This window comes from Gavialis gangeticus, unplaced genomic scaffold (genome assembly GCF_001723915.1).
Source record: "Gavialis gangeticus isolate Ggan-Ray unplaced genomic scaffold, GavGan_comp1, whole genome shotgun sequence".
Lineage (NCBI taxonomy): Eukaryota > Metazoa > Chordata > Crocodylia > Gavialidae > Gavialis > Gavialis gangeticus.
The window spans coordinates 38,753,827-38,763,230 of NW_017729026.1; the positions used below are offsets into that span (position 1 = coordinate 38,753,827).

At 36.8% G+C, this 9,404-nt stretch overlaps 1 protein-coding gene across 1 annotated transcript in view; it reads left to right on the forward strand.

Annotated features, from left to right (window-relative positions):
• Window positions 1-9,404, forward strand: part of ASCC3 (activating signal cointegrator 1 complex subunit 3) — a 684,038-nt gene that overhangs the window by 154,705 nt on the left and 519,929 nt on the right. The gene's annotated exons all lie outside the window — the stretch shown is intronic.

Genomic DNA, 9,404 nt, shown 5'->3' on the forward strand with positions numbered 1-9,404 from the left:
CCCCCCCCCCCCCCCCACAATGTTGTAAATGTCTGTCAGAATATTGGTACTTCTACAACAGATTTTCAGAATCACAAGCTGTGTTTATTTTTGTGCTTTAAAGATATTTTGCTGGAAAATAATACGCTGAAAACTGACATGAAAATTTAACCTTTTATGGCTTCTGTGGATCAATTCTTTTTATCTAGTTAAGCTGTCAGACTCTTTATAAATATGGCAGTAGGTATTGTCAGCCAGGATAATAAAAGGATATACTTAAATTCTAATTTTAGTTGGTACCTTCTTAAAAGAAGGGGTTAACTCTTAAAAATTCTTCACTGAAGATGCTTATTATGTTTTCTGAATATGGGTACTGGATTGGTATTCACGTTTCCTGTTTTGCCAAAGAAAAATGATAATATCTTTCTGTACTGTACATTTGGCATGTACAATGGAAAGGAGGATCAATACTTGCCATCCTTAAGTATATGTTTAAAAGTGTGACCCTCTGTCTATTGAAGTGGACAAAACAAAGCTCCTCATTGACCTTACTAGTGTGGCCATAACCAGTTTTGAGTGGTGAGAAGATGTATATGTTTGACAACTGTAGTCCTGGATTTTACATATGATATTATTAGTAGATCTAGACATCATTATAAATATTTGTATCGTGAATGTTCTTCTCTTTCTTTTTTTCCCCCACTGTATATCACTTTGAAGGATTCTATGATACTGCACATAATATACCCTTGTCATTTGTCTTCAGATTTGACAGTAATTTTTCTAGGAATATTGCAGTGTATCTGTGTGTTTGCTTATCATTATCTTTCCTTATTCTGGAGTTTGAATTGCTTTGATTTTTATTTATTTTATTTTTTTAAGTTGTCTGTTTAAATTTATTTTATTGAAATTTGTTTTGCTGTTACTCCTGGTAAAACTATTTTTCAAGTTGCTTGATTTTTCCCAATGAAATGAATCAAATAATTATTTTGCTGCTTCATAAACTTTTTTTGATACTTAACATAATTGTATGTGTTGTATGAGTGCCTCTCAAACTTTTTAAATAAGCATCTATTATCACCATTTTACAGAGAACCAGGAGAACCAGGATGAAGCAACACTGGGTATGAATAGGCCTTTGTTTCTAGTGATGGACATTTCCTGGAATTTCTTTAAAATTTCCACTGCTAAAAATCTCTCCAGGAGAGGGAGTAGTACAGGCAATCAGCCTGCAGCAATCAATTCTCCCTTCTTCCCCGCACCTTGTATGCCCCTAGTTTGTTCCAGGAAAGCAGCAATTCTTTTGGTAAAAACATAATGTATCTAGGGCAAGGGACAGACATTCAAAAAGCATGAGCCTGAATTAATTCAATCTTTGCAGGTTAGTCTAACCTGGCTAAGCTGAATCAGTTTGTAACTGCGCAGACATCCCAGAAATGCAGACACACATGCCTGCAGTGGCTCAGGCTAGAAGCTGGGGGGTGCTAGAACAACCCTCCCTTCCCTTCCATAGTGCTGAGCTGAATGGGGCATGACCAGGCCCCCGCAGTAGGGAGTTGATAAATCAGTGTTTATCACCCCATTAAGAAAACATCAGAGGGACATTACAAGCTACCTGTTGATTCTGCATCTGTTCCATCTGCCACAGCACAGACTGTAGCCAGCATGTAGTCTGCTAGCTAATGCTGAGAGGTGTCTGTGTAAGGCAGAGGGAACAGGAGCAATCCCTGCTTAGAAAGGAGAGGGGAGAGGAGGGGTGGAGCAAGGGGAACCCAGGCAGACGCTTGCAATTTCTGCCGAGCTCTAGCCAGGGAGCAGAGGGGAGGAGCCAGCCTTGCTGTGGAGCAGAGAGCCCTGCCCAGCCCAAAGAGCATGCTGGGGTGCTTGGGGAGTCTGGTTGATCTTAAACCCAGTGTTGGTGGTGGCAGCAAGCCTTTGAAGTCGAGGATGACATCTGTCAGGCTTGATGAATCCTCAGGTGACTGAGGAGCTCGATTTCTGGATACACACATTCTTTGGCAAGGGGGGCATGGAAGAGTGGGATTTGCAGCCTTGGGTTGGTTTCTTCCTTCCTCCGCCACTGTTCTGCCTCAGTATCAAGTTGTTGGGCCTTGAAGTGGTGCGCACCTTGGTGGACCAGGTGGTGCCACACTAAATGGTCAGCAGCTTGTTCCAGCCATTGTTGTCAATACCTCCGTGCTTGAGGGTGACCCTTGAGTGTGTCTTTATACTCTTTCCTTTGGCTGCCTTTTGAGTGTTGGCCAATGGAGAGCTGGGGAAAAAAAATCTGGTGAGGGAAGCTGTTATCCGGTACAGTGGTCCATCCATCAGAGTTGATTTCTCAAGAGCAAGGCTTCAATGCTGGTGGACGCAACTTCATAGAGGATGCTTGTGGTGGTCCTCCCATTTGATCCTCAGGATTGGCTACAAGCACTGCTGGTGAAAGCTCTCAAGGGTCTTAATGTGGCATCTGTAGATGGTCCAGGTTTCACTGCAGTACAGTAAGGTAGTCAGCATGACAGCCTTGTAAACTAGGACCTTCATTGACTTCCAAGTTCTCTATTTTCAAAGACACGTTGTCACAGCTTGAAGGTGGCAGCACTGGTGCAGTTGACCCAGTGCTGGACTTCTACATCGATGGTAGCCCATTGAGAGAGGTGGCTGCCAAGATACGGAAAGTGCTCCATGTACTCCAGAGCCTCCCCATCTATGTAGATAGCACGAGGGATGTTCAGCTGGCCTAGGGAGGATTGGTGGAGAACCTTCGTCTTTGCAGTGTTCAAGGACAGTCCAAGTCTCTTTTATACGAAGTGTTGAAGAGAACTAAGGTCACTTGCACACCTTAAATCCAGCAAGGGGTCTAGGACAGACGTTGTATAAACCGGTTTGACCCAAATCAGTTAAGTCTGATACCACATTCAACCAGGTTTATCTCAAGCCAGTTTCAGCCATTTTCAATTTGGATTATGTAAACTGAACATCTGTTCTGTTACAGGTTTAAACTAGTTTCTTATCACTTAAACGGGTCTATGTGTAATGTCTGTCCCTAGCCTAAATGGCCAATGTGCGACTTGTTCAGTGTCACATATCCCATGATATATGAGTATATATCTATGTGAAATTCATCACTTGACATGCTGATGCCATGTCAAATGGCTGATGTAGCAAAAGATACAATTTTTAAGAGGGGATAAAGGAAATGTTAACTCATTTTTTTTTCCTGAGTTCCTAATTTTTTTCTTTCCATCAGTACAGTAAAGGGAGTTTGGACATTTTCCCTGCCTGGCTTCAATGTAATTAACTGCTTTCCATTTTTTTTTTCTATAGGATCATTGTTGCAGCTGCTTTGGTTTTGGATTTTAGCCCAATTCTTCAGCAGTACTAACACCTCATAGAGGTTACTTCTCTCTATCCTGCCTACGTGGATTTTTTTTCTCTTTCCATCCTAACTGAGCTGTGGCTTTTCTATGGCTCTAGAGACCATCACCTGGTTTTATCTTGGCAGTGAAACCTATTTTGGGATTCAGTACAAACACTGCAGAAGTTTATTGCTCACTTTTTTTTCTTTCTTTCTTTTTTTAACTCCCTTTCTTTTTGTTCTTCCTTTTCAAAAGGAGAACATAGTTAATTTTTTTGATGGCATGCTACGTTGTGATGTGCGAAGTAGCTTTACTAATACCTACTGCAAAGGTACTCCTGTCCTCCCCAGCTCCTTTTGATTTTGACCCTTTGTATGTTGAGGGGAATTCTTCATGGAAAGTCTAGTTTTGTGAGATTGTCAGTTATGTCCTGTCTAGGGCCTATTGTTGGTAAAATGCTACTTGTGATACAGATTGGAAAATCTGCTAGTACCTTATCTAACTTGCCTCACTGTCAACTGCATGTCAACACTGTCTGAGGTTAGACCATGATGTTTCTTGGTATACCTTGGCTAAATTTTCTCTCCTTTATGCTGGAACATGAAAATTAAGGTATGAGGGGTTTGACTATGCCTGCTTGCTTGACATACAGCTTTGGCACTGCTTAAATCTAATTTTTGTACTTACAATAATGGTGCATTTTTGACTTGCTTGGCACCTTTTTAAGTAATTTGTATACCTTTAAGATAATACACTTGGGTCAGTGAAAGTTTCCTTTCAAGATAGTGAAAAGTGGCCTTATCTAACAAATCATTATTGCTGATAAATGGTGCTAGGTTTTTACTTAGAGTGGATGCTGAAGACAGGATTTATTTCTTTTTTTTCATGCCACTTCCATTTCCTTTTACTTATAGTACTTTAATTAATGGCCTAAATAAAAAGTAGATTTTTTTTTCTTTGCATAATGCTTAGGAGTTATTACAGGAAGAAAAGAAAAGTATTGATTTTGTAATGTTTTGTTGCTTTTAGAATTTTACCAAGTATGCTTGGTAGGTGAAGGTAGAGACACTTGCATAAATTACATTTCTCATATTGAGAATATTTTGCTATTTATTCTACTGTTGATTTGGAGAACAATTTTATTTGCACTTTTTTCAAGCAGTATTTGACAGTGAGGTTACACTGATTTTTTTTAAAAAAAAATTACTTCTCTGGAAGTCTTACTGTCATTTGTACAATATAAAGCCAGGAATAAAATTTATCTTAGAAAAGTTTACCAAGCATGTAATTGTTAACCTAGACTAAGACTAGAAAAATAGATATGTTGCTTAATTTGCATATCCAGCAATTTTAAGTTTTGCATGAAGAATCTTAATCTGCATTTACATTTTATGTATTAATAAAGATCATAAAAGGCTATCTTAATCCAAAGATAAATTCTGAAATAAATAGAAGGTAAGTCCTGAGTTTGTAAATTGATGTCAAATTTGAAACAAAATATTAGATACTGTACATTTAACAGCAGTTTGAAAGTCAGGAAATCAAGTTAGTAAACTTAAAAGTTGTAACTCAAAACCATTAAAAAAAAACACTGTAGGTTTGTGTTTGGATTGCATCCTAAAACTACTGTCACTCCCATCCATAAACTGTGGTCCTATAAGTGCATGTAAATGAGTTGGTGAATAATCTTATTGACTCATATGGGTTCTGTTTAAAGAGTGAATTACACATTTACTTACTTGTTGAGTTATAGCTCTAGAAAATAAAGCCTGTGAGCTATTTTGGTGGCTAGTAATCAGAGCCCGGTCTTCAGATTCTCTACAGTTTTATTATGAGATGTTTGTCATTCATACTGTTTTGCTGTTGTGTTCCACACAAGTTCTTGGACTGTATCAGTAAGATCTATCTTTTTTTCTGCTCACTGTATTGTTTTAATGATTCCATGCCCTATGTACAGCAAAACTTCAGTCTTTTTCTCACTGTAGGTTTTGACCATGTAGGTCTGATTTTTAACTTCCCTTGATGTATCCAGCACATTCTTGATGTATGGAATTTGAGTGTTTCCTGTATTTGATATAACACAAACACTATTTATATAGTTCAACAATAAAATTCCAAGCTGAACACATTTTTTAATAATGTATTACTACTTGTATCTTGTAATGCTATAGCATGTTAGCAATTTTACAGATACAAAAGCAGTTATGATGTATTGCATGAACGATGTAGATTCTACTAAACTGTACGTTCTATACTTTAGTATAGACTTAGTTTAATTCCTTTCCAATAGGACATAGAAAAAGTCTACTGGGTAGCCTATTGATAATTGAAGAGTAATCAGGAAAATAATAATTAAAAAAAGAGTAAGAACTTTAACTGTGTGTTTTCCAGTATTCATATTGTAGCTGTTGTAGAATGTTAACATTTCTTAACTTTCAAAAGTTTGTGTATGTTATAGCTACAGTATTCTGATCAACTTTTAAATTAACATATTGCTTTCTTTCTGGAACAGAATGCATTTTTGCATCTATCTTTTGTATTTCTTGTACATAGATGGAATATAAAATTCCAACTTGTATCAGCTGTTTATATGCATTTTTAGAAATGTAAATGTAGTAGCCTTTTTTTCTCTGATGTATTTTGATGCAATATAGCAATTTATCTTTCTATTTTAAAACTGCAGTATATTTGTGTGGATAGACACATTTAGGTCATGTAGCTGAAATATCACTTTTCCAAGGTACGGTTTTTTTTAAAGTGTTCATTTTAGATGGCACTTTGTATTCATATCAACTGATGTTTATTCCCTTAATTGTTAGTAACCATTATATTTCAGTTTGAATAATTTGCTCATTTGTATGTGAGTTTGAATTTTCTTATAAATAAGCTGTTTCTATTGATTTCAGTATTTTTGGAATTAATGATCTAGAAGTTTGTTTGTTTTTTTGCTTTTAATACCATATGTAATATTTAATACTTTCTTGAACGATGAAATCCGATACAGATTATTTTTAATTCAGTCTTGGCCAATATTTTTTCTGTGGTAGTTTCTTGAACAAGATTTTAGCGAATACTGATAAGGATTTGAATGCAAGCAAATACTGTAGCTGTAAATGCATACATTTAACCTCAAAACAGGACTTTTGTCCATTTTATATTGTCTGCTGCATGTGCAGTAAGTAAAATGGCCTATGTAACTTTCATTAGAAGTTGCTTTACAATTAAGTGGAAAATAGATTTGTTGCCTTGCCAAATGACCTTTAAATGTAAAATGCAGGTCCGTAAAATATCTGTAATTTAAAGTAAATAGGGATGTGTTACTGTACTATTGCTCCTAAAATCATAGTCAGCAGTGTTACAGAAAGTGCCAGCTGTCACTGTGCTTATTGTTGTTCCATTTTTAGAAGACAGAAAGAAAACCTTCCGTTAAAGTATGAAAGTGTACTGGGGTTCTTTGGGTTTTCCTGTCACATTTTTAACTGACTTCTGACACTTGTGACATGATTATTTTACAGTTCTCAAGCTCTTTTATTTAGTATAATTGTTAATACAAACTGTCTCTGTGCCAGCTGCTAAACTAATTATTGAAGTCAAGGGGCTGTCACAGAATATGCAGCGGACTTTTGTGCTCTGGCCACAGCATAGTCACAATCTTCATGGAGTATTAGAAGGGATAAATCCAAATAAAGGTTGTGGTCTATTTGTTAGAAGACTGAAGTATTTTAAGATAAAGTTGAATCGCTAGTTAGCTTACGGAATTGCTTATTTATCTTAAGGATAGCAAGTCTGAAGGCAATAATAATCTCCAGTAGAAGGGTATGTCTTATAACCCATCCTTTGAGGAAGAACACACCAACATTTCAGGGTTTTTTTGCTTTTGAATACAAAACATTTGAAGAATACTTTGCATTGCAGTGTATATCTAACTTTACCACAGCTATATAGTTGGTCCAATAAATGATATCATCCCCAAAGAATCCTTGCCCCTCACAGAGGCTTTTGCATCACTTTGTCAGCAGTATACAATACAGTACAAATTATATTTGTGGTCCATTAGTGTTTTCTGAAAATTTGTTTTCAGGAAGATGCTAAAAGGTTGCACAGCAAGTTATTTTTACAATGTTTATTTTTTGATTGTGGTTCTCCTAGTTTTACAGCTAACACTTAGAACTTACAACACTTACAGCATCCTCAATATGAACAAATGTTCTTTCTGTATAGTCACCTAAAATACCTTCCCATTGATTTCTAATTTCTGTGCAAGACTTGCATTGAAAACCTAAACAAAACTTAACTCTTAAGAGCCTTTTTTTGCAAAGCAGTATTTTCCTATATAAACATTTTCTATTTTGATGAAGTTACAGGTGCTTTTTCAACATGATGCTTGATTTTTTTTTTTAACTAGTATCCCAATATATTCAATTTATATAATATTTTAAATGAAAAAAAATCAAAGTAAATGAGAGGGGAGAAAAATAGGCATGTCCAGAAGATTTTGTAATGTAGCAAAAAGGTACAGAGACTAGGAAAGGTTTTATAAATGGGGAAACAAGAAGCAAATTATCCCAGCTGTGATGCACTGAAGATCTTCATGTGAGTTTTAAAGAGGGTCTGTGAATAGTTAAAAGTTTTAAGGAGGGACCAAAACTAGTCTAAGACCTGGGACATAGTACATGAACAAGTTACCTTAAGTTAAACAAGGGCAGAGACTTGCAGCTTGCTCACCATCTTGTGGTGTTTACCTGTTTGTACGCCCTTAGCCCAGACTGAATTAAAGCTAGCCTGTAGCAGCTTACGTCAACGAGAGGTTACCTGTAGTAGGGCTGGAGTATTGTTGTAGCCATGATAGCCCGGGAGACATATGAGGGACAAGGATATTTTTGCAGTATTTTAACGGATCAACTGTATAGTTGAGAGCGCTGTTGTACAAGCTTTCCAGCATCAAGTGACCCGAGGAAGGTTACCTGTAATAACTTGTTCCTGAAAATGTGAACAATTTCAGCAGAGGCAGATTTGAGAGAGACCAGAATACTGTCAACAATGGCAGGCTACACTTTAAGGTGTTTGTAAAATGGTGATATCAAGAGATGCAAGAAGAACCGGTAACGTTGGCATCTGAGAATTATTCCATGACCTCTTGCTTTTGAACCTGCTTTAACTTAATGAAGCAAAGAGATGCTAAAAGAAAGGACAGAACAGCCTGTGCACACTGAAGGTGGGGCTTAACTGTTCTAGAAATATGTCATGCACTTAAATTATGAATAATTATATTTCTGTGCTGGCGATTTCTTTCAAAGATTGTTTTGATTAGGGTTTGAGAGAACCATTGTTCTTTCACCTCACACCCAGCATACCAAAACCTACTGGACCTGCATGCTTTTGTTAGCTTTTTACATGCAGAGTCATTTATTTGTGTTCATTCAGAGACTTAGATTCCAGGTGTGTGTTGAGCCATATAAATTGAATATGACAATGCCTTTTAAAATGCTGTGCATTCATTTGCCAGTCCATGGGTATTTCCTCTGGTATATTGAGTGTCTTGTCCAGTCCATTTTTAAACAGCTTTGAAATGTTGTGGCATCGGGCAGTTAGGACTGAGACGCACACATGGGATTTGAAGGTTACAGTATGTATATGTCTGAGCAAATAAGTTGGGGTTGACACTAATCAAATTACAGGAAACCTTTCTAAATCGCAGCATGAGAAATCAAAACTGTTTTTGCCAAATTTTCTCTGCCTCGTGGCGCTTTTGAGATCAGCATTGTAATCCATGTGCATCCTCCCTTATTGGTCAGAATTTCTTACCTATAAAACCAGAGTATCCATTAAAATTCATTTACATGATTCTGTCAGAACTCTTGGTAGAGGTGATATCTTTTATTAGACTAACTAGATATTTGCAAAAAAAAAATTCTTTATTTACAAGCTTTGAGGCTCACGTGCCCTTCCTCAGGCAAAGGAGAATGCAAAGATCGTAAAATTTCTCCCAGGTAGAAATGAAACTTAATATTGCACAGGAGAATTAAAGGATGTCGTAAGTTCCCCTGGGTGGAAAAGTTCATTTTA